The 26,898-nt window shown below is 40.3% G+C and overlaps 1 pseudogene; it reads right to left on the minus strand.

Annotated features, from left to right (window-relative positions):
- Nucleotides 1-16,289: 16,289 nt before the first annotated feature.
- Nucleotides 16,290-16,426, minus strand: LOC109562534 (thymosin beta-4-like; annotated as a pseudogene).
- Nucleotides 16,427-26,898: the final 10,472 nt, after the last annotated feature.

Raw genomic sequence — 26,898 nt, forward strand, 5'->3', positions numbered from 1 at the left:
GTCAGAGTATAAAAGAAAGTGGTCCTAATCAGATGGAATAAATATCCTACTTTTGAAAATTTACAAAAATGTATAATCATGTGATCATATAGCATACAAACATTTCTGTTGAAGTTTTTAAGAATAATTTGGGTTTGATTATATATGCAAAATATAATAACTAAATCATTTGAAATTTACTTAAAGATATTTTTTAAAAAAGCAGAGAAGGAAGTAGCAACTAACACCAGTATTCTTGCCTGAAAAATTTCATGAGCGGAGGAGCCTGGCAGGCTACTGTCCACGGGGTTGCAAAGAGTTGGCCATGACTGAGTAACTGAGCACATAAAGAAAAAAATAGAAGCCACTCATCATTTTCTGACCAAGACATAATTGTTGTGAATATCTTGGAATGTTCCTTGTGACATTTTGAAAAACATAGCTGTAGTTTAAGCTGCAATAGTTTAATAAGGCCACTGAAATAACTGCTTTGGCCACTTGGACCTTTTCAAACCCTGACTAGGATTGTACACATTGTATAAATATGGCTTCTCCTAAATCCAAAAGCACAATGTAAACAAAATACCAAGTAAGGTATGCAAAATCCTCTATCCTGCCTCTGACAACAGCGCACTCCTCATCCTACCCTTGAGCCTCAGCTTAATCACCCAGAGTGCTCTTTATTCTCTCTTAGCTTTTTATTTTGATGTAATTTTAGACTTACAGAAAAGTTGCAAAAACAGTACAGAAAGTTTCCAAAACTCTTCACCAGTTTTCCCTAAATGTTAACATCTTCTCTAACTGTAGTACTTTTATCAAAACCAGGAAATTAACATTGATATGATGCTATTAGCTAAGCTACAAGACTTTGCATTTCACTAGTTTCCCCACAAATATTCTTTTCCTGGTCTGGGAATCAACCCAGGATTCCACATTATATCTAATTGCCATGTCTGTACCACCTCTTTTATGACAATTCCTTTGTCTTTGCTTGTCTTTTATGACTCTGGTACTTTCAGCATACTGGCAGTTAGTTTATAGAACAACTTCGATTTGGATTTGTCTAATGTGTTCTCCTTATTTGACTGAATTTAGGCTTGATCCCTGGCGGCTCAGGTGGAAAAGTATCTGCCTACAATGTGGGAGACCCAGCTTTGACACCTGGGTCGAAGATTGGGAAGATTGGGAAGATCCCCTGGAGAAGGGAATGGCTACCCATTCCAGTATTCTTGCCTGGAGAATTTCATGGACAGAGGAGCCTGGAAGGCTACAGTCCATAGGACTGCAAAGAGTCAGACAGGACTGAGCAACTAACACTTTCACTTTCAGGTATATTTGGCAAGAAAACTACAGAAGTGATGTGCTTTTCTCAATACATCATATTAGGAGATACGTGATGTCTATATATTTTTAAATTTTTTCATTTAAAACTTATTTATTCATTTTTCACTCCACTGGGTCTTCTTTGTTTTGCGCAGGCTTCTCATTGCCCTGGTTTCCCTTGTTGCAGAGTACAGGCTCTAGGACACAGGCTTCAGAAATAGCAGCTCACAGGCCCTAGAGCATGGGCTCAGTAGTGGTGGCACATGGGGCTTACTTGCCCAGCAGAATATGGAATCTTCCTGGGCTAGGGATCGAATCCATGTCCCTTGCATTGACAGGAGGATTCTTAACCTCTGGACCACCAGGGAAGTCCCTTAGATAATTCAAAAAGATGGCATGTACTAAAAATCTATGGCTTAAGACTGCACCCTTTCCAAGGCTGTTTCTGTCTTGTTCATTGTTTGTATTGATTTAATTGTAGATACTACAGATGCTCCTTATCTCTCATAAGATAAAAGTTTTTACAACCTGTATGTTTTGAGCATTATTCCCCAATTCTTTTGAGTACTCAAAACTTTTGATTATGTGATGGCTGATACGTACCATACCAGTCAGGATGCACTAGCTTATGTTATAATAACAGATGACTCCCTCCAGGGCTGGGATTCATAATTCTGTTACAGGGAAGGGCTAATTTTGGTGAACACTAATACCAACTACAACTTATACAGTTGATCCTTGAACAACATGGGAATTAGGAGTATCAACCCTCCTCATAGCCAAAAATCCACATATAATTTACAGTTGATCCTCCGTATCCACGGGTCCTTCACATATGCATACTCCACCAACCATGGATCACACAGCACTGTAGTAATTATTACTGAAAAAAAAAATCCCCCTATAAGTGAACCTTCACAGTTTAAACCCATGTTGTACAAGGATAACTGTGTGTGTGTATTTATATACACACATACATATAAGAGCTCTTGATGAAGGTGAAAGAGGAGAGTGAAAAAACTGGCTTAAAACTCAACATTCAGAAAACTAAGATCATGGCTTCAGGTCCCATCACTTCATGGCAAATAGATGAGGAAACAATGGAAACAGTGACAGACTTTGCTGTCTTGGGCTCCAAAATCACTGCAGATGGTGACTGCAGCTGTGAAATTAAAAGATGCTTGCTACTTGGATGAAAAGCTATGACAAACCTGGACAGCATATTAAAAAACAGAGACATTATTTAGCCAACAAAGGTCCTTCTAGTCAAACCTATGGTTTTTCCAGTAGTCATGTATGAATGTGAGAGTTGGACTATAAAGAAGGGTGAATGCCGAAAAATTGTTGCTTTTGAACTGTGGTGCTGGAGAAGACTCTTGAGAGTCCCTTGGACAGCAAGGAGATCAAACCAGTCAATCCTAAAGGAAATCAATCCGAAATATTCATTGGAAAGACTGATGCTGAAGCTGAAGCTCCAATACTTTGGCCACCTGATGAGAAGAGCCAACTCATTAGAAAAGACCCTGATGCTGGGAAAGATTGAAGGCAGGAGGAGAAGGGGATGACAGAGAGTGAGACGGTTGGATGGTATCACTGACTCAATGGATGTGACTTTGAGCAAGCTCTACAAGATGGTGAGGGACAGGGAAGCCTGGCATGCTGCAGTCCATGGGGTTGCGAAGAGTCAGACACAACTGAGCAACTGAACAATAACAACAACATATATATATACATATACATATATTCATACATACACACACATATGTATACACACACACACACACACATATATATATATAATTTGGCTTCCCTGGTGGCTCAGATGGTAAAGAATCTGCCTGCAATGCAGGATACTCAGATTTGATCCCTGGATTGGGAAGATCTCCTGGAGAAGGGAATGGCAGCACACTCCAGTATTCTTGCCCGGGGAATTCCGTGATCAGAGAAGCCTGGTGGGCTATAGTCCGTGGGGTCACAAAGAGTCAGACACGACTGAGAGATTAACACTATTTTCATATATATAACATACATAGTGATAGCTTACAGTGAATGATGTCAGATTTATGATCTCCAAAGAAGATTTAGCTTTGGGACCAGGGACCAGACTTGATCACTTAATAGCTTTTGTGTAACAGTTTTATTAAAGTGAAAAAGGTACAGAGAAAGCTTCTGACATAGACATCAGAAGGGAGCCAGAAAGTGCACCACTCGCTAGTCTAAGCAAGGGAGTTATATACTTTTTAATTGGTTATTACAGTAAATCAAAAGAATGTCTCAAGGTTGTAAAGATCTTACCAGACCCACTCCCATAATATACATTCTAAGACAACAGGATTAGTCAGAAGGTCCTCAAGGAGAAACATGTCCTCAAGAAGGATACATTGTTGTTATATATTCCTTACTAAGACTAAGGAATGTAGAAAAAAAATTTTGTCTTTTCCTCCTCCTTGAGAATTCCAGACCCCTTATCTCCTCCTTGGGAGTCGCAGACCTCTTATCAACCTGCCTAGGAATTGACTGTCTCAATATGAATCGTAGATGTATGTTATGAAGTATAAATAGAATCTATCACCCAAAGTAAGATCTATGTATTACCAATAACACTGACTTTACCTGTGTATTTATGCTGAATCCTCTCCCTGACATAACTTTATAGAATTTTATATTTATAATTTCTTTGCTTTTTAAAATCATGGTTAGCATCACATGTAAATATTTTCCTAATTTTTTAGTTTTGCCTGTTACCTATCATATTCATATTTTTACACTTACATCAATATACAAAATTTTTAAGTTGTTGCTTACTGATCTGGGCTCCAGACCAGTTAAAACAACTTATGTTTTAGTACTATGTTCACCAGTGTTTGTGGACTTAGAATATTTTGGGGGCTTCCCTGGCAGCTTAGTGGTAAAGAATTCACCTGCCAATGCCAGAGATGCAGGTTTGATCCCTGGGTCAGGAAGATCTCCTGGAGAATGAAATGGCAACCCACTCCAGTATCCTTGCTTGGGAAATCCCATGGACAGAGAAGCTTACAGGGCTACATATTCAGACTTTTATATATACATCAACATGCAAAAATTTTAAGCTATTGCTTACTGGTCTGGTCTCCAGACCAGTTAAAACAAGTTATGTTTTAGTACTATGTTCAACAGAGTTTGTGGAATTATTTGAATATTTTAGTTCATCCTGGGTTCATCAATGAAACAAAAAATTGGAAAAATAAAAGTGTTGATGCCAGTAATAAGAAGTCTGAGAAGAACTGAGACGGGAGCAGCTACCACTCGGTGGGATTCCAGCCAAGGATGCATGGCCCAGGTCTGGTCATGGGAAACGGATGGACCCAAATTGAGGGTCAGCTTACAGAAGGAAAAGCCTGCACTTTTTAATACTCTCAAGGACTACAACAGCAGGACTGAGAACTGTTCCAGATTGAAGGAAACTGATGCAACATGATGTGTGTGTGTGTGCTAAGTCCTTTAGTCATGTCTGACTCTTTGTGACCCAATGGACAGTAGCCCACTAGGCTCCTCTGCCCGTGGGACTTCCCAGGCAAGAATACTGGTGAGGGCTGCCATTTCCTTCTCCAAGGGATCTTCCCGACCCAGGGATCAGACCCTGTGTCTCTTGTGTCTCCTACATTGGCAGGTGGATTCTTCGCCACCAAGCCACCTGAGAAACCTTGGTGCAACATGATGCTATGGTACAAAGGAGTGTGTCCCTCTCAAATTCATATGTTGAAATCCTAGCTCCCGGTGTTATGGTATTAGAAAGCAGGGCCTTTGGGAGGTGATTAGGTCATGAGATCAGTGCTGTTCTAAAAGAGGCCAGAAAGAGCTCCCTTACCCTTTCATCATGTAAGTAAAAAATAGCAGAATATGCCACCCCCAAATAAGCCTTTTGGCATAAGCGGATTATTTTGAGAAATTGCAGACACAAAAGAAGTTCTGGAAATAGATTTGAAATTATCCCTTTTCAATGGAAATCTAAATTTATAAAGGAAATTTACATTAGAAAGGGAGCTGTGTCAGGAACAGAGCTATTACAAGACATAACTGTTTCACCTGAGATACTTAGTTGCAGGGCAAACTTTTTGACCAAACATCTTCTCTTCTTGGGGCTTCCCAGGTGGCACTAGTGGTAAAGAAATCACCTGCCAAAGCAGGAGACAGAAGAGACACGGGTTCCATCCCTGGGTTGGGAAGATCCCTGGAGGAGGGCATGACAACCCACTCCAGTAGTCTTGCCTGGAGAATCCCATGGACAGAGGAGCCTGGTGGGCTACAGTCCATAGGGTTGCAAAGAGTCGGACATGACTCAAACGACTTAGCACTCATGCGTGCAGCTCATCATACTAGTCTGAGATTACAAGGGATCAACAGAAAAGTGTATACCAATGACTGCTCCTGTAGAGTTTACATTTCCCAAGGAGCATACTGCAAGTAGTCAGCAAAACCAAAGATAATTCACTGGTAGTCCAGTGGTTAAGACTCTGCACTTCCATTGCAGGCTTCTCTGGTGGCTCAGATGGCAAAGCATCTCCCTGCAATGCAGGAGACCCAGGTTCGATCGCTGGGTCGGGAAGATCCCCTGGAGAAGGAAATGCCAACCCACTCCAGTACTCTTGCCTGGAAAATCCCATGGACAGAAGAGCCTGATGGGTTACGGTCCATGGGGTCGCAGAGTCAGACACGACTGAGTGACTTCACTTTCACTTTCACTTTCCCTTGCAGAGGACACAGGTTTGAGAACACAGGTCAGGGAACTAAGATTCCACATGCCACTCAGTGCAGCCAAAAAAATTTAAAAACATACAAACAAAAATCAAAAGCAATACATTAGGCCAAAGGAGTCCAGTGGTTTCAGCAAATTAGAGATTCTCAGTTTGAGAATCCTGTTAGTCCTTTCATCCTTGCCTGATGATTGAGGGTGACAGGGACAGTGATAATTCCAAGAAGTTTCCAACATTTTTGTTCAGGCTTGTGTGATTTTCCCAGGGAGTAGATGCTTCAGTCACTGAAGACTGTGGAAGGTATACCCCAAGGGGGAAATATTTTCTACAAGTTTCTCTGCCACTGTGAGGGCACCAGCTTTGCAGCAGAGGAAGTCTTCAGCCCATTCAGAAAATATAAATACAGTAACAAGTACATATTGATAAAACATATTAAGTAACAAATGAATGAAGTCCAGCTGCAGGTGTTCAACGCATTCATAGGCACAAGGTCTCAGGCCTCTAGGAACAAAAATAGTCTCTTCAGGATAGTGGATGTGTCAGGTCAAACACTGGTGGCTAACTGCTTTTGTAACTTTATAGAAGTTTCCCCATGATGCTATTCATGATTTGAGTTATTTTGAATGATCCATGGACGGAGGAGCCTGGCAGGCTACAGTCCACAGGGTCGCAAAAGAGTTAGACACGACTTAGCAACATAGTGGATAAAGAAATGCAAAAAAATATAAAATGAGGTTTTCCAGGAATCTGGGAAGAACCAAGCAGTCGTCTTGGGCTTCCCAATATCCAGACTGTTCATTGAGTTTACAACCATTGTTTTCCCATTTTAATTCCTCTGGTTCAGAGCAGATGGCTGCCATGTTGCAAGGACATCAGGATGGCAAAAGTCTGGGAACCAGGGGTCATTTTTTTGCCAAAAGATAGTGGATTTCATTCACATGTGCCACAACTTTCAAGCTTCTGCTGCTGCCCTTGTTTATCAGGCATCTTCCTGGATAAGTCAGGTGCAGTCTTTTTATTGTGAGCCTCAGTTTTAATAACAGCAATTTCAGAAGGCAAAAGAATGGTGGTAAGGTCATTTGCTTGTTGTTCATTTTTTTAAATAGAGTACAGTGTTTATTTTATATTATGGCAGGTACACTAGAATTTCAAAAATTTTAAACATATAAAAAGTGATTAGAAACTAACACTTGTATCAACAGCTGATACAATGTCTAAGATTGTTTATTATACAGCAGGCAGTGCTAATGTCAACAGGGCACCATGGAAATTAGTCTAAAAAGTATCATTAGGCTTTATATAAGCATAAAAAGTACCACTAGGCTTTATACAAGCAACCACATCTGTTGCTGCTTTAGAATTTGGAGATATAGTGCGCTTCTAATGCTAAGCAGTCCTTTAACATTTGTAACATTATATACTGTTTTATAGTAATTATTAATAGGTTGGAAAATGTTTCAAAATAAAGTAGAAATGTATTCATGACATCACAGAAACGCACATCCTGTTTTGTTTTCAATAAGAACATAATCCCTACAGTTCAGAACTCCTAGGTGTATGCGATAATGTACACACAGATGGTTGGCATCAGAATAAACAAGAAAACACCTTTGTGTCCATGTGCATGTGTACATGCACGTGTGCTCAGTCATGTCCAACTCTTTTCAACCCTGTGGAGCCTGCCAGGCTCCTCTGTCCATGGAATTTTCCAGGAGTATTGGATTGGGTTGCCACTTCCTACTCCAGAGGATCCTTGCTGCCCAGGGATCGAACCCACGTCTCTTACATCCCCTGTATTGGCAGGCAGATTCTTTACTACTGCGCCACCTGGGAAGTTGCGGTGGATGACTGCAAAGGCACACTGGCTGTTAGTATAAATATTAACAGTTTGTCCCTCTAACAACTGGCATTCCCTGGGAAGGGCATCGAGCTCTGCTTGCTGCTGCTGCTAAGTCGCTTCAGTCATGTCCGACTCTTTGCAACCCCATAGACGGCAGCCCACAAGGCTCCCCCCTCCCTGGGATTCTCCAGGCAAGAACACTGGAGTGGGTTGCCATTTCCTTCTCCAATGCATGAAAGTGAGAAGGGAAAGTGAAATCGCTCAGTCATGTCTGACTCTTAGCAACCCCATGGACTGCAGCCCACCAGGGTCCTCTGTCCGTGGGATTTTCCAGGCAAGAGTACTGGAGTGGGGTGCCATTGCCTTCTCCGGAGCTCTCCTTACTGGACTTATTTAGCTTATGAGATGCTTTCCCTCTCAAGTAGTTCATATTGGACAGTAACAGCATAACTAGCTTAGAAATATCCTTTGTAATTTTTACAATATGACCCATCAAAGATCAGCTCAGGGTTACTCAAAGGGGCATCTCATAAATCAGGATGCAGTGTCACTGAATGGGACACTATCACCTTGAAGCCCTGGGGCTCACCTTTGTCAGGCAGGATTAAGAGCATTGCAGTGTTTAAGATGAAGATTAGGTGATGAAAGCAGAAGGATCTCATAGGAGCTTAGTCTGTGGAGAAGTGTTGAGTCAATTCAGAATTAAGGAGGCTTTGGATAAGGTGTGGAGCTTGTAAATAAATGTCATTTCCTAGGATTTAGTTTGCTGAAGTTTCTACTAACTCTGTAACTGCAGTTTATCCCTTAAGACCGTTGGGATAGGCAAAGGAACTGAATCAACTGCAAGTTATCATAACCAAAAGGCTTACGTTTATTGCCAAGTGCTACATAGGCATTCCCAGGGCTTGGTTCTTCCTCGAATGCACAAATGAAAGGGTTAGAATAGTTAGGTAGCCCTAAGGCAGGTATTTCTTGCAGTACCTGTTTTAACTTTATAGAGGCCTGCTCATGTTTAACCTTCCCAAGGAAGGGATTCAGGGAATAAAATTTTAGGAAGTTCATAAAATATAAAAGGTAATAGAAAAAAAAAAAAAAAATCTAGGAACCCATAGTCTATAATAACATCCAGGCCCAGAAATCCACAAAGTTATCACTTAGTTGTGGACCTAGGAAATTCTTAGATTTGCTCAGTGCATTTTGGAAATAACTGGATTCCTTCAATGCTTAGATTATGACTTAGATAATAAACAGTTTCTAGAGATCATTGTAGGTACTTCCTCAGTGGTTCAGCAGTAAAGAATCTGCCTCAGTGCAGGAGACACAGGAGATGTGGATTCGATCCCTGGGTCAGAAAGATCCTCTGGAGGAGGGCATGGCAACCCACTCCAGTATTCTTGCCTGGAGGATCCTTTGGAACCTGTCAGGATACAGTCCATAGGGTGGCAAAGAGTCAGACACAACTGAAGCAACTGAGAATGCACGCATGCACAGATAATTGGAATTGTTTTTTAGGCTTTATGTCCCTTTTCAGCTAACTGTAGTGGCAAATAAGTAGAATCTTTATGGATGTCTCTGGTAACAGACACACCACGAGGCTCGTCTACTACATTTTGTGAAAGGGTCAATTTCTCAGGGAACTAGAGGGTACTTAAAATCTTGGTGGAACACTTGGGAAAGTTAGAAAGGGCCACAATGAACTCTTGAGGCTTGATTGTCCAGATATATTGCTGATTGTTCCAAGAGAAGACAAGTAAGTATTGGCTGTTGGTGTCTACAGGGATGCTGAGTAAGACTGAACAAAGGTCGGCAGCATGGAACAATCCTAAGTCTGGTAGGACTCGTGAGAAAAGGATGTTTCTCTTGATCCTACTTGGAACAAGTAGGAAACAGGGAGAGAACTGTCTTGTTAATAGCTCTCAAGTTCTTGACAAATGTCCATCCCATGCATTAGGTTTTCAGACCAGCAAAATCAGCATGTTACAATATATGGACTGGTACAGGAAATGATCAATCTTGGGTAATTTAGTCTTCTACTATTGGTGTGTGGCCTTGTCCAGGGCTTCTCAGGTGGTACAGTGGTAAAGAATCTTCCTGCCAGTGCAGGAGATGCAAGAGATGTGGGTTCAACCCTTGGGTCAGGAAGATCCCCTAACCCATTGGAATGGTAACCCATTCCAGTACTCTTGCCTGGAAAATTCCACAGATAGAGGAGCCTGGTGAGCTATAATCCATGAAGTCTGAGCGCACACACACTTGTATAGCCTCAGACTTAAGTGGATACTGAGGTAATTTAGGAAGAGGCTTAGCTATTTGAGTTTTTATAGACACTGTATTTTTTATTCTCCCAAAGTCACTATGAGAAGTAGCCCAGAGATTTTTAGGTACCTCCATTAAATCAAAGAATCTTTATTAGAGTTCTTGTTCTTTTGTATCAAAGACAAATCGTAAAGAACATAAAAGATCAGGTTCAGATTGACCAGGAAATTCTAAAATGAGGTCTCCATTGGATGTCAAAATATATTAGCCCTTTTATTTTATTTTAATTTTTTTTTTTTTTGGCCACACTCAGTAGCATGTGAGATCTTTGTTCCCCAACCAGGAATCAAAACCAGGCCCACAGAGTGAGAATGTGGAGTCCTAACCACTAGAAAGAGAAAATGTTAGTCACTCAATTGTGTCTAACTCTTTGTGACCTCGTGGGCTGTAGCCTGCCAGGCTCTTCTGTATACTGGAGTGGGTAGCCATTCCCTTCTCCAGGGAATTTTCCCACCCAGGGATTGAACTCAGATCTCCTGCACTGCAGGCAGATTCTTTACTGCCAGGGTGAGCCACTGAACTGCCTAGAAATTCCCAGCCCTTTTAGTTCAGAAAGGAGAGCTCTGCATAAAAGATTGGGCTGTGTCACACAGTGAAAGAAATGCTTTTCAGTAAAAGGTCACCCATTTGTTTGATATAGAAACCTTCTCTGAATTTTAATAGATACCCCAACTATCTAATTTTCACTCCTGGGGGGTTTGTTGTTCTATGAGGGTGAGATTTAAAGTAGAAAGTATGGCTCTGGTATCTATTACCAGAATTTAGCAGAATTTTCCATTAATTTTAGTTTTAGCCTCCTCTTGGCTATTTAAGGGAATTACTAGAGGCGTGAGTTTGAGTGAACTCCGGGAGTTGGTGATGGACAGGGAGGCCTGGTATGCTGCAATTCATGGGGTCGCAAAGAGTCGGACACGCCTGAGAGACTGAACTGAACTGAACTGAACTGAAGGGGCAGTTTTCTAGAGAACTTCTCAGTCCTGCCAGTTCTTGGAGGGGCCCATGTAGGGACCCTCCTTTGGAAGTAGATATGAGGGCATTTGAGTTTCCCAGGTGGTGCTAGTGGTAAAGAACCCTCCTGCCAATGCAGGAGATGTAAGAGATGTGGGCTTGATCCTTGGGTTGAGAAGATCCCCTGCAGAAGGGCACAGTAACCCACTCCAGTATTCTTGCCTAGAGAATCCCATGGACAAAGGAGCCTGGCGGGCTACAGTCCTGCTGCTGCTACTGCTGAGTCACTTCAGTCATGTCCGACTCTGTGCAACCCCATAGTCGGCAGCCCACCAGGCTCCCCCGTCCCTGGGATTCTCCAGGCAAGCACACAGGAGTGGGTTGCCATTTCCTTCTCCAATGCATGAAAGTGAAAAATGAAAGTGAAGTCGCTCAGTCAGGTCCGACTCTTTGCGACCCCATGGATTGCAGCCCACCAGGCTCCTCCATCCATGGGATTTTCCAGGCAAGAGGGCTGCAAAGAGTCAGCACAACTGAAGCAAATTAGCACGCACACACCCATGAGGGCATTTAAGTTGACTCTGTAGAATTTGCATAAGGCCTTTGAGGACAATCTCTTTTCCAGTGTCCCAGCTGATGACAACTGAGACATCAATTCTTGGGCCCATGTTTTGATGATGAACCGCAAGGAGTTTGCAATTGGAGAAATCCAGATGTTAAATAGGTCTCTGGCCTTGGCGCTGTTGTAGCTGTAGGCTGATAGTTTGGTGATTTCCTGTTTACAATCTTTTTCCAAAGTCCTTTCAAAATGCTCAGTTATGGTCATAAGTTCAGTACGATTCATGGCCTCCCATCCTATTTTCTATCTTTTTATCAATACACTAATCTCAAGAGATAATCCATTCACAGATAGTGCATCTGGATCGGGTTGAATTCATTATCGTATGAATGAGCAGGATGAAGGACCTCGTTTATTGTATGGAACCCAGAATGCCACAGGAAGAGAGTTTTCAGATGGGCCTAAAGTCTGCCACATCGTTCTTCTGTCTTGAGGCTGTCTGGAAGCTTCTGCATACTAATGGGCTCAGACAGTAAAAACTACTCCTTCAATGCAGGAGACCCAGGTTCAGTAGCAGGTTTGGGAAGATCCCCTGGAGAAGGAAATGGCTACCCACTCCAGTATTCTTGCCTGGAGAATTTCACGGACAGAGGAGCCTGGTGGGCTACAGTCCATGGGGTTGCAAAGAGTTGAACACGACTGAGAGCCTAAGCACACATACCAAGTAAAATAGGTTTCCCATTCTGTTTGACTTGAAAAAACTTGTTTTCAACTTCACTTCTTAAATAAACAATTTTATCTAAATTGGAATATTTCCATTTGTGACCATTGCAATTCCAGGTGGTTTTTAGTAAGATTTTGCCATTTTTGTTGAAATCTATGGCTTCCAGGACTATAATTCTTAGACTTAAAATAAGTTGGTGTGCCTAAATGTAGCAAATTTAACTCTGTAAAATTTAAGACAAACTAATACCTAAAAGGGATTTACTGCTGGATTGGGAATCACACATTATTTTATTTTATTTTTTTTAATATTTTTTTTTTTCGTTGTGTCAAGTCTTACTTGCTCAGTGGCATGTGAGGTCTTAGTTCCCTGACCTGCATCCCCTGCATTGGAAGACAGATTCTTAACCACTGGGCGGCCAGGGAAGTTCCTCACACAGTGTTTTAAAGTGCACCTCAATGCACAGAAGTTCTTTTGAGGTTTGTGGGTGACCTGTGTCAATTGAGAAATGAAGTATTTCCTGCCTTATTAGTAAACAAGGATGACACGGTCAGTAGCAATTCCAGCCCTCCAATTTCTGAGCCCTGAGGGGACCCAGGAAGGAGAACAATATCTGCCATTGGGCAGCCATTAGGCTGCAACTGCTCCCTAAGGTGAGCACTGAGAAACTCAGGATACTGGCCCCAGGTAGCTGAGATACATGTGATACAAATGATTTCAGCGAACCCAGACTCTTGCATCTTCCCATACATAGAAAAGCTCTAATTCCTTAACTTGAGATATCTGGTTTTCCTTAATTAACAATAATTTTTTGTTGTTCAGACTGCTTGCCCCTTGTTGCAAACTTCTATATAACCTGACTCCTCCCTCTGCCTCCTTGGAGCGGTTCTCTCAGAGTCACTTGAAATGCTATCTCCAGGGCTTGTCTACACAATCTAACCTATTCCATGACCAATTTATCTCAACATGAGAGCTTTGACGTAGGTGGCAAGTGCTCCAACAGCTCTTAAATGCTTTTTCCCAGCCCATTAGTTTTGTTTTTTTTATTTATTTTTATTTTTATTTTATTTTATTTTATTATTTTTTAAATTTTATTTTATTTTTAAACTTTACATAATTGTATTAGTTTTGCCAAATATCAAAATGAATCTGCCACAGGTATACATGTGTTCCCCATCCTGAAGCCTCCTCCCTCCTCCCTCCCCATACCATCCCTCTGGGTCGTCCCAGTGCACCAGCCCCAAGCATCCAGTATCATGCATCGAACCTGGACTGGCAACTCGTTTCTTACATGATATTTTACATGTTTCAATGTTATTCTCCCAAATCTTCCCACCCTCTCCCTCTCCCACAGAGTCCATAAGACTGTTCTATACATCAGTGTCTCTTTTGCTGTCTCGTACACCGGGTTATTGTTACCATCTTTCTAAATTCCATATATATGCGTTAGTATACTGTATTGGTGTTTTTCCTTCTGGCTTACTTCACTCTGTATAATAGGCTCCAGTTTCATCCACCTCATTAGAACTGATTCAAATGTATTCTTTTTAATGGCTGAGTAATACTCCATTGTGTATATGTACCACAGCTTTCTTATCCATTCATCTGCTGATGGACATCTAGGTTGCTTCCATGTCCTGGCTATTATAAACAGTGCTGCGATGAACACTGGGGTACACGTGTCTCTTTCCCTTCTGATTTCCTCAGTGTGTATGCCCAGCAGTGCAATTGCTGGATCATAAGGCAGTTCTATTTCCAGTTTTTTAAGGAATCTCCACACTGTTCTCCATAGTGGCTGTACTAGTTTGCATTCCCACCAACAGTGTAAGAGGGTTCCCTTTTCTCCACACCCTCTCCAGCATTTATTATTTGTAGACTTTTGGATCACAGCCATTCTGACTGGTGTGAAATGGTACCTCATAGTGGTTTTGATTTGCATTTCTCTGATAATGAGTGATGTTGAGCATCTTTTCATGTGTTTGTTAGCCATCTGTATGTCTTCTTTGGAGAAATGTCTATTTAGTTCTTTGGCCCATTTTTTGATTGGGTCATTTATTTTTCTGGAGTTGAGCTGTAGGAGTTGCTTATATATTTTTGAGATTAGTTGTTTGTCAGTTGCTTCATTTGCTATTATTTTCTCCCATTCTGAAGGCTGTCTTTTCACCTTGCTAATAGTTTCCTTTGATGTGCAGAAGCTTTTAAGGTTAATTAGGTCCCATTTGTTTATTTTTGCTTTTATTTCCAATATTCTGGGAGGTGGGTCATAGAGGATCCTGCTGTGATGTATGTCAGAGAGTGTTTTGCCTATGTTCTCCTCTAGGAGTTTTATAGTTTCTGGTCTTACGTTGAGATCTTTAATCCATTTTGAGTTTATTTTTGTGTATGGTGTTAGAAAGTGGTCTAGTTTCATTCTTTTACAAGTGGTTGACCAGCTTTCCCAGCACCACTTGTTAAAGAGATTGTCTTTAATCCATTGTATATTCTTGCTTCCTTTGTCAAAGATAAGGTGTCCATATGTGCATGGATTTATCTCTGGGCTTTCTATTTTATTCCATTGATCTATATTTCTGTCTTTGTGCCAGTACCATACTGTCTTGATAACTGTGGCTTTGTAGTAGAGCCTGAAGTCAGGTAGGTTGATTCCTCCAGTTCCATTCTTCTTTCTCAAGATTGCTTTGGCTATTCGAGGTTTTTTGTATTTCCATACAAATTGTGAAATTATTTGTTCTAGCTCTGTGAAGAATACTGTTGGTAGCTTGATAGGGATTGCATTGAATCTATAAATTGCTTTGGGTAGTATACTCATTTTCACTATATTGATTCTTCCAATCCATGAACATGGTATATTTCTCCATCTATTAGTGTCCTCTTTGATTTCTTTCACCAGTGTTTTATAGTTTTCTATATATAGGTCTTTAGTTTCTTTAGGTAGATATATTCCTAAGTATTTTATTCTTTCTGTTGCAATGGTGAATGGAATTGTTTCCTTAATTTCTCTTTCTGTTTTCTCATTATTAGTGTATAGGAATGCAAGGGATTTCTGTGCGTTGATTTTATATCCTGCAACTTTACTATAGTCATTGATTATTTCTAGTAATTTTCTGGTGGAGTCTTTAGGGTTTTCTATGTAGAGGATCATGTCATGTGCAAACAGTGAGAGTTTTACTTCTTCTTTTCCAATTTGGATTCCTTTTATTTCTTTTTCTGCTCTGATTGCTGTGGCCAAAACTTCCAAAACTATGTTGAATAGTAATGGTGAAAGTGCCAGCCCATTAGTTTTGCATTCTTCTGAGATGCCTATTAGCAACAGCTTTCTGAACACAGAACAGCTCAAGTCAGACCCAGGCCTTTTTTTCCCTGGTTTTAAATTTTTTTATTTGCATATTTTAAAAAGTGTACATTATAATAATTAAAATCCTTTGAACAAAACAGTGGCATTGTGATTACACTTGCATTTTACCAGGAATTCTCTGGCCATCCAGTGGTTAGGACTCCATGCTCTCACTACCAAAAGTCTAGGTCCTATCCTCAGTCAAGGAACTGGGATGCCACATGCCCTGAGGCTAAAAAAAACAACCCTACATTTTATAGCTTTCAGGACACCTTGCACCAACTTGGTTTTTACTCTAGGTTTCACTGTTGTCCTATTCAGCTTTTTGTTTCACCAACAGCAAGACAGGCAGATGAGGGGCCTGGCCTGACTTTCATTGCCAGCAGTTCTTCATTTTTTGGTGTGAAAAGGGGCAGTGTTGTCACTTAAACTTGATCCAACCTCTTTGCATCAAATGAAGGAAAACAGCTATAAGAAGTCAAACAAGAAGGCAATGCTTGTGGAATGTACAGTTCATATTGGTGGCTCCTGCCTTGTTATGACTCTCTTGCTTGCTTCTCCTGTTCAAGCATTTCCTTTGCAGGCAGAGGATTTTTCTTTCTTGTGCTTCTCTCTTCTTCAGGTTTGACTTGTTGCATTTCTCAAGGTCAGCCATACCAAGTTTGTCGGACATGGTTTCAGAGGCAGCAGAGCAAGGCGTATGAGTGAGTGGAGTCTGGTTTGAGCAGTGGCTGCCCAGAGTCTTAGTCTGGTTATTGGACCCAGTCCAGCTCCAGCCAGCATTTCCCACTGTGGACTCTGGGGAGAGTCTGGGAAGAATGGGGAAAGCTTCCAAACAAATTGGGAATGGTGGCAAGTCAATTAGATCAGGATCCTGATGTAAAGACGGTGGAGCTCAGAACTGAGAGGAATTTATCCATGGCCCTTGGACATGGCAGGAAAGATCGAGAACTCTTAAGGGTTCAAGGGATGCCATGTCTGTGTTTCTTGTTACTGAAGCTGCTGGAAAGTCAAAGTGTTAGTCACTCAGTCATGTCCAACTCTTTGCAACCCCATGGACTGTAGCCCACCAGACTTCTCTGGCATGGGCTTCTGTTCCCTTCTCCAGGGAATCTTCCTGACTCAGGGATCAGACCCATGTCTCCCTCATTGCAGGCAGATTCTTTACCATCTGAGCTGCCAGGGAAGCTGCTGAAAGTCTCCTTCAATCCCAGCACTGCCACCAAAACTATTTTTTAAAAAAATTCAACTGAGCAAATTTAAAGATCAAATTGGCTTTATTCAGTAATAATGAATCAGGCAGGATCCTATCTAGCAAATAGAAAACAGTTCTGCTAAGCAGCAGAAAAGGTGTTTATAGACAGAAAAGGATATAGAAATGGAAATTTCTAGCAAAGAGTGGATAGATTGAGATTTAGGTCAAGCTCCTTTGGGGGACAGAAGGGGTCTTGAGGGATTGCCTCACTTGTGCTGACCTGGAAATTCCAGACTAACCAGTTAAAATTACATTCTTGGAGGAGGTTGAAACTGCTATTAAGCTAGGTATTAAATCATTTGCTGACATGGGGCTTAGTACAAGTGATGCCATTTGGGGCCTGTTAACTTCTTTATCAAGTGTAGTAAATGGGAATCTAAATGAAGGAGAAGCTGAAATTCTTTATACTGCTTTTATAATTTTTCTAGAGTTGCAATACCAAAATATAAAGCTATTTAAAACAACAACAACAACAACTTGCCTAGGGCTTCCCTGGTGGTTCAGTGGTAAAGAATCCACCTGCCAACACAGGAGACATGGGTTCAATCCTTGGTCTGGAAAGATTCCACATGCCAAGGAAGAACTAAGCACCATAACTATTGAGCCTGTGCCCTGGAGTCCAGGAGCTGCAGCTACTGAAGCCTGGGTGCCCTGAAATGAGAAGCCTGCCCACTGCAATTGGAGAGTAGTAGTCTCTGCTTTCTGAAACTAGAGAAAAGCAACTAGAGAACAATCCATGTGGCTATGAAGACCCAGCACAGCCAAAAATAAATAAATAAATAAAATCATTTTTTAATTGCCTAAAAAAGCAAACAAATATTTGTGACCTCAAAACTAATTCTCATAAGAAAGGAAAGAACAGACACTTGAAGTTCCAAATTAAGACATTTTAAAATGGTGCTGAGAAAAAGATTTAAATTAAAAAAAAAATCAGTCTATTCATCTAATCATTTTTATTGAGCTCCACCATGCAGCAGGGATTGTGTCAGGTGCTGGACTAGATGTCAAGATGAATAAGATATGAGCAATAGTGAAAGAGACAGAGATGCAAAAATGTGATTAAGAACTACAGCCAAGGTGATACAAGGAATCCACATATTAATCATGCACTCTGATCAAAAGATATGGCAATTAGTGGTGTTAAGTTAAACAAGGTGGATATTAGAATGTGGTGGCTCTAATACCTTAGCAGACTATGTTAAGTGTCAGTGAAAAAATGTTGCCTGCCATATCAGTAAACAAAGGATGCTGGAAAAAAAAAAAAACAAACGATGCTGCAACCATTAGGCGATCACATTACAGCCGCCTTCAATGGAAAGCCCTGAGAAAACTCAGGATGGAAACAGGATGCCTGCAGTCAAGCTGTCAATCACTGCAGTCATCCCCAAGGATGCACCTTAAGGAGGCTCAGGATGGGAAAACTCAGGATACTGGGCCCAGATAGCTGAGAAGCATATCAAAGGAATGAGTTCCATGAGTTTCAACTTTTGCATCCTCCCCACCCCTCCCCGCCCCACACACATAGTAAAGTTCTAAATTCCTTGACTAGAGATATCTGATTTTCTTTAATTAATAGTAATTTTTTGATGTTTCAAGAACCTGACCTTGGTCGCGAAAACATCTATGTATTCTGGCTCCTCCCTTACCCCTTTGGAGTAGTCCCTCAAAGCAATCTGAGAGTCCTGTCTCCCAGGCTTGAAGTCCTGAGAATGTCCATCAAATAAAACATAACTCAACTTTTATGCAGAGAAGGCAATGGCACCCCACTCCAGTACTCTTGCCTGGAAAATCCCATGGACAGAGGAACCTGGTAGGCTGCAGTCCATGGAGTCACAAAGAGTCAGACACGACTGAGCGACTTCACTTTGACTTTTCCCTTTCATGCATTGGAGAAGGAAATGGCAACCCACTCCAGTGTTCTTGCCTGGAGAATCCCAGGGACGGGAGAGCCTGGGGCCTGCCGTCTATGGGGTTGCACAGAGTCGGACACGACTGAAGCAAGTTAGCAGCAACAGCAGCAGCAGCAACTTTTATGTTGTGTATCTTTTTTTTTTTCAGTCAACAGACTACAATCTAAGCTTGTACATGTCTCTATGTTAGGAAATCAAAACCTAAGGACAACCAATCACAAGCAATTAATCTTTTCCAAATAATACACTGAGCTATAGCCAATCAAATAAGTTCGTTGCTTTGCTTCCACCTTTTCCTTATAAAATCTTTCCTCTAACCTCTGTCAGGGGAGTGCTCCTAACCAGTTCTGGTTTGTTGTTGCTTCATTTGATTCAGTTTTTGCTCAAAGGAACTCAACATTTTGAATAAACCTCAATTTATCTTTTAACACAGGTAAAATACAAAAAGAAAAAACCAGGAAGACATGGCTGAGTCCAGAAACTGGACAAACACTTCTATGGGCCAGACGCTGAAGCAGTGAACAGGGCTGATAGGAATAGGCTCTGGGCCTGGAAACAGGCACTGTGACCAGAGTTGGGACATTGCCAGGAAAAGTTGACTAAAACCAAGCCCTATTCAAGTGGGAGGGATGGGGGTGGGGAGAGAAGAGGGCCTGCCCTGAGCCAAGCTCACACCTAGCAGCCAGGGCCTGGTGGAGATCCTCCCAACAGTGAAAAGAAGTTAAAAAAAAAAAAAAAAAGAACTTGGAATCAGGCAATTAGAAAAGTTTAAGATTGAGAAGATGGATAATTATGAACACTCACATTGTCTTAGGTGCTTTACACAAACTAACTTCTTTAATTCTCTCACAACCCTATGAGGAAATTACTGGGGTACAGTGAGCTTAATCAGCTTGCTAATAGGCAGCAGAACTGGTTTTTCCATGCCCTCCTCCAGGGCATCTTCAGGACCAGGGATCAAACCTGCATCTCTTCCATCTCCTACATGGGTAGGTGGGTTCTTTACCACTAGTGCCACCTGGGAAGCCCCTTCAGCATCACAGTTTCTCCTTAAAGCAGAGTGGTAGGAAATCTAGCTCGCCTCCCCTTTCACTCTGAGTTAAAATGTCTTGTGTGTGCTTGTGCTAAGCTGCTTCAGTCGTGTCTGACTCTTTGCGACCTTATGGACTGATGCCAGCCAGGCTCCTCTGGCCATGTGATTCTCCAGGCAAGAATACTGGAGTGGGTTAGGAGATCTTCCCCACCCAGGGATTGAACCCATGTATCTTTTGTCTCCTGCATTGGCAGGCAGGTTCTTTACCACTAGCGCCACCTGGGAAGCTCAAAAATGTCTTGGGTTCTATTAAATATCTTATTCTGGATAGGAGTACAATGAGTAATTACTACTTAAAAAAATCAATTTCATGATGTGCATTTTTCATACTTTCATCTGAAAGTTTCTCAGAATTTCTGGTGGCCAGGAGCTTTCTGTGAGGCACCTCTCCTTGATAGATCAGAAGAATGAGGATCAGAGGCATGAAGAAAACCCTGAATACATTTTAAGAAGTGGAGGCATCATCTATGCTCTAACTGGCACCAATGTGATGTGAAAAAATTTGGACATCAGTGTCTGAGTCGAAAAAAGTGAAGAAATTCTAGGAACACCATTGACTTTTATGTATATACAGAGTAATACATGGTAAAACTTATGCCTATGTCAAAAGAACTGTTTTTAATAAGTACTTTAATAAAATAAAAATAATATGTGAACAAAGCATTATGGCAAGGTTTCTTTTTTTCCCATAAATGGCACTACACAAAATAATGTTGCCTCCTCCTGCATTTCATAAAATATGATACATTACTTTTACTCATTTCATATCTCCCAGCTAGAAGCTGTTTCTGTGACACTATCTTTGATCCCCCAGTATTAACCCAGGGCAGAAATGAACCCCAAATTACCTTTCAAAGATCTGCAGTGACCGATACAGAAGACTTCAAAGGAGAAAATTTCAATTATTAATTATCCCTGGGGAGGGAGGAAGAGAAAGAAAGGAACAGAATGAAACCAAACCTTGAGAGTAACTATAATGTTTTATATACTGAAAAAAAAATTCTGAAGCAGATAATGCAGAATCTTAAGAATTCCTGGACTTCTCTGGTGGCTCAGTGGTAAAGAATCCACCTGCCAGTGTAGGAGACACGGGTTCGATCCCTGATCTAGGAGGATCCCACATACCGAGGAGTAACTAGGCCCATTTGCCACAACTATTGAGCTTGTACCCTAGAGCCCAGAAGCTGCAACAATTGAGCCCGTGTGCTACAGCTGTTGAAGCACGAATTCCCTAGAGCCCATGCTCCATAACTAGAGAAGCCACCGTAATGAGAAGCCTGAGCAGCACAACTAGAGCGTAACCCTCACTTGACACAACTAGAGAAAAGCCCAAGCAGCAACAAAGACCCAGTACAGCCAAAAATAAATGCATTAATTCAATTATATATATATTTTAAAAGAATTCTTTAAATGCTATAGTGGGTATATTCATGTAATATTATTCCCTGTTCTTATTTTTACATCTGAACTCTTTCACAATAAAAATACAAAATTGAAAGAAAAATAAATAAAATACTGTAGAGCCCTTTCCTATCGGAGTGGAAAGAGTATTCAAAAGAAAGTGTTATGACTTCGTGCTTGATTTTTGCTTTTCTATGAAGCCTTGGAAGCTGTTGACAGACATAGTTTTACATGAGTGTGATATCGGAAAGGGCTCTGGGAGTTAGGCGGACTGACATGGAATCTGGCAGAAATGGCACAAATAATCCTTAAGTATGAAGGAAGGTGGATATGCTGGGTCTGAGGTACCAAGTGTTCTTCCGTAAGCTTCAAAGAGATTCTAAGGCATGACTCCAGCAAATGTTTCCCAAGATTGCTTTGTTTGTTTTGCTTTTTAAAATGCACTTCTTTTTCAGGTAACTTGGAAGAGATGGAGATGTTACCTGGACTCTAGTAAATGAGTCAGATATGTGAGGATGGAGAAACTGACTCTAGATCAACGAGAGGCTGTCTAATATTAATATGAAGGGAGAATCAGAACCACAGTCAGGAAATCTGGTTCCAAGTCCAGGTCTACAGTTAACTAGCTAGGAGGCATCTATAATTTTCATCACATATAAAGTAAGGATATAGTGATTTCCTTGGTGGTCCAGTGGTTAAAACCCTGTTTTCATTGTAGAGGGCATGGGTCGGGGAACTAAAATCCCATATGCCACATGGTGGCCAAAGAATAAATAAATAAAAAGTAAGATGAGATAAATTTTGGCAACATGCGCTGCATTCCATGGGGTCACAAAGAGTCGGACATGACTGAGCAACTGAACGACAACCTCTAAGGTGATTGTTGGCATTATCATGCTATATCTACCTTTCAGTGTTTTTATATTCTTTAATATATTAGCGAAGCCTATCAATAAATATCTTTCCCTCCTAAGATTACCCAGTAATAAATGAAAAGTTAAACACCTCAATTCTGGGTTGAAAGCAATTTGTTTCTGCCTTTTGAATTAGCTTTGACATAATCATTAGGTTTACCTTTGAGAAATGATGCAAAAATCTTCTGAGATGACAATCCCTCACCCTTAGAAATTATGTTTAGTAATTTCTTTTTACTAATTACTTTTTATATCTTAAAACTTCATTAAGAGACTTCTGAAGACCTCTATGTAGAGAAGAAAACATCTGAATAAGTATCATGAAAGAGAACCTGAGGAGATAGTTAGGGTAAGGAAATGAATTCACTTGTTCGTGTATTGAGTCTTCACCATAGGAAATAACAACCTAATGAATGACTGTGGTAGAAACCAATAATGGTCCTTAAGTGTCCACTGTCTCCTTCCTTTTATTAAAATATAACTGCTAGAGCTTTAGCTGGGAAATTGGCCTCCCAGCTACTAATTGCTTTTTTCAGCCTCCTTTGTGCCCAACTGTTGAGTCTGGCCAATGAATACAAATGTAAGTAATAAGAGCAACTTTTAAGTCTTATCCTTTAAAAAATGAAATCGCATGCACTTTACTCTCTTTGGTTTTCCTGCAGCTGAAATGCAGACATGGGGCTAGCGAAGCAGCATTGACTTCATGAAGAACAGGTACTGTAGGATGACAATGATGGAACAAGACGAAAGGACCCTGGGTCCCTGAATGACTTAATGAAGCTTAGTCACTCTATCAAGACTGCTACCACTCACCTGTGGACTTTATATGAAAGAGAAATTAAAATCTATCTTGTTTCAGCTCTAAAGCTGTGGATTTCATTGTTGTAGTAGCTGTGCCCAGATTAATGCAATGACTTGAAAGGAACTCAAGTTTTTAACAGAAGTCCTAGAGGAAATGGTAACTTAACTCAAGGATCTATGACTGTCAATAAGACAAGGGACAAATACTAGCTTGAATCTAAACAAGGAGAAGCAATCAGATAAACCCATATTGGAAGGCATTCTGCACAACAACTTAACTGGATCATTAAAAATTGTCAGTGTCATCCCAACTGGCATTAACTGACATGCATGTTGATGGTTTTATTATGAAGACCAAGGGCTACAGGCATTAAAAACTGGATTTTGGAGCACATGATAAATGATAATCATCATGGCTGGGGAAAAGTATGTTTCTAAGAATGTAACCATGGACAGAGTTTGCAATTTGTTTCTCCTCTAGAATCCCTTTGAAAAGATTCTTTGGTATTCAGAATTTTTAAATGACAGAGATATATTTATAATGTTGATCTAGTGTATCTCTAACACTGTTCCTCATTCTCAGGATTTTTTTTTTAATTCCTAATCACTGGAAACGTCTATAAGCAAAAACAATAATTGTTACATAGATTCTATTCAAGAACTAGTTATTAATTTTTTTTAGACCAATGGAGTAATAATCTGGCTAGATCCAGTAATCAATATGATTGTTTTTCTAGATGATGCTGATCATAGCCAACCAACTTTGGAAGTGAAACAGAATGTACTTTATAAAGGATCAGCAAAATTCTTTGACTCAATAGTACTAAAAATAAACATTTTAAATATAAAAAGTTGTCAGTGTCATAAAAGATAAAGAGAGGCTGGAATACCAAAGCCCAAGGAAATAGGACAAGTAAATGCAATATGTGATCCTTGATTAAACCCTAAATCCAAATATATATATATATATATATACACACACACATATATATACCTACACATATATAGTCATATATATGACATTATTAATATAACTGGAGAAATTAGAATATAAAATGCATATTGAAAAATAAGAGTATCAGTGTTACATTTCTTGAGTATTGCCATTATATAGTGATTATGTAGAATAACATAGGAAATATATGCTGAACTATTTAGTGGTGAGGTGATTAATATCTGAAACTTATATCCAAATGATTCAGTAAGCTAATAATAATTGTAGAAATAATCATTTGTACATATGGCCAAATATTAATAATTCATGAATCTAGCTGAATCTAGGTGGAGAGTATATGAAGGCTCTTTGTAATGTTCTCACAATATTTCTATAAATCTGAAATTTTGTTTTAATAAAATGTTGGAAAATAACTAGTAGAAAACACACATTACTGTCTTTAGACATTAAGGTAAGGAAAATATTCTTAAATTGATAAGAAAGGATTGATATATTTTACTATGTTAAAATTAAAGAGTTCTGCTCATTAAAAAAAGCCTAATCTTGTTTAGTACATTTTGTTAATTTTTATTAACCATCTGAGTCTTCCCTTTAGAGCTGTAGATTCTGTGGAGGCATGGTTTTTTTTTGCATTTTTTTTTTTACTGGTTTATTCCTAGTTCCTACATTGGTGTTAGCACATAGTAAGCAGTCAAATATATGATAACCTTGTTACTAAAGAAATAAATGAATGAATTATACAGTTAAATTCTAATATTAATTAGTAATCCTTTCTAGCCAAATTATAAAGCACTATGGTTCAGTGGACTTGATTAAGGTCTCTTTTGACCAACAATTCTGGAACCCCAGACAACATATTAAAAAGCAGAGGCATCACTTAGCTAACAAAACTCTGTATAGTCAAAGCTAGGGTTTTTCCAGTAGTCATGCATCAGTAAGAGTTGGACCATAAAGAAGGCTGAGTGCCGAAGAATTGATATTTTCAAATTGTGATGCTGGAGAAGACTCTTGAGAGTCCCTTAGACTGCAAGGAAATCAAGCCAGTCAATCCTAAAGGAAATCAACCCTGAACTAGATTGGACTGATGCTGAAGCTGAAGTCATTGAAAGGATGGTCATTGGAAGGACTGATGCTGAAGCTGAAGCTCTGATCCTTTGTCCATCTGATGCGAAGAGCTAACTTATTGGAAAAGACCCTGATGCCAGAAAAGATTGAGGGTAGGAGGAGAAGGACGCAACAGAGGATGAGATGGTTGGATGGCATCATCGATTCAATGGACATGAGTTTGAGCAAATTCCAGGAGATGGTGAAGAACAAGGAAGTCTGGTGTGCTACAGTCCATGTGGTCACAAAGAGTCAGACATGACTGAGTGACTGAACAATAACAACTAAATTATGTCATTTAATCCTATCACTTAATCTTGAAAATTGCTCTGGTGACAGATTGTCTGGACTCAAATTATAATACTCTCATTAATTAACTACAGAACAATGATCATATGCAAGTCACATAAATTCACTAAGCCACAATTTTCCTATCTTTAAAACTGGGGGAAATGATAGTAACCACTTCCTAGGGTTGTTCTCAATAGTAAATAAAATCATATACATAAAACAAAGTGTTGGGCTCATGCAGATACTCAGCTGATCTAAGCTGCTGGGCTGATGTGGCTTAGAGTACTGGATCTTGCCCTTCCCAGCTCCCCATCATCACCTATCCGGTTTCCACTGCATGTTTGATGCTCCAGTCACTGTGAACCTCTTTCCCCTGAATATCCATGCTCTCCCTCTCCTATAGGTCATTTCATATGCTACTCCCAGGACCTAGAACATCCTTCCTCTAATTTCTTATCTAATTGCTATCATTGTGCATATCTAATCTCAGAAATCTTTCCTTTGGTGGATAAGTTCCCTACTTCCTTTTTTTTAATTAATTAATTTTTAGTGGAGTATAGTTGCTTTACAATGTTGTGTTAGCTTCTTGTTGTTCAGTCACTAAATCCTATCTGCCTTTTTGCAACCCTGTGAACTACAGCATGCCATGCCTTCACTATCTCCCAGAGCTTGCTCAAACTCATGCCCATTGAGTCAGTATGCTATCCAACCAACTAATCCTCCTGCCCTCAATCTATCCCAGCATCAGGCTCTTTTCCAATGAGTCGGCTCTTCCCATCAGGTGGCCAAAGGATTGGAGGAGCTTCAGCATCAGTCCTTCCAATGAATATTCAGGGTTGATTTACTTTAGGATAGACTGGTTTGATCTCCTTGCTGTCCAAGGGACTCCCAAGAGTCTTCTCCAGTACCACAATTTGAAGCATCAATTCTTGTACTGCACAGCAAAAGTGAATTGGCCATATATATACATATATCCCCACCCTTTTGGACTTCCCTCCCATTTAGTACACCACAGTGCATTAAGTAGAGTTCCCTGGGCTATACAATATGTTCTCACCAGTTATCTAGTTCTCATCCTTTGTTTAGTGTAGGCAATCCTCACCCTCATATAATTTCCTCATGGCCAGACACTACTGAATAAGAACTCAATGTGTATTAAATGAACGAACTGCAGCACATCCCCAACATACCTACACAGGTATGTTGCATATTCCTAAAGTGTTCTATGGAGAAGCTGAAAGACTAGCAGAAACTTAAGAGTTGCTAAGCGTTTTCCTTCCTTCTCATTTATTCTCTGGGCTAATACTGATCCTTCTCTGTCATGCCCTTGGGTTAGAGAGAACCATTCATTTGCTCCTTGACCAATCTTCATGTACAGGTCTCCTCCCTGACTTGAAAAAAATATATAGGTTAGGTTTTCA

Source organism: Bos indicus, chromosome 8 (assembly GCF_029378745.1).
Source record: "Bos indicus isolate NIAB-ARS_2022 breed Sahiwal x Tharparkar chromosome 8, NIAB-ARS_B.indTharparkar_mat_pri_1.0, whole genome shotgun sequence".
NCBI lineage: Eukaryota > Metazoa > Chordata > Mammalia > Artiodactyla > Bovidae > Bos > Bos indicus.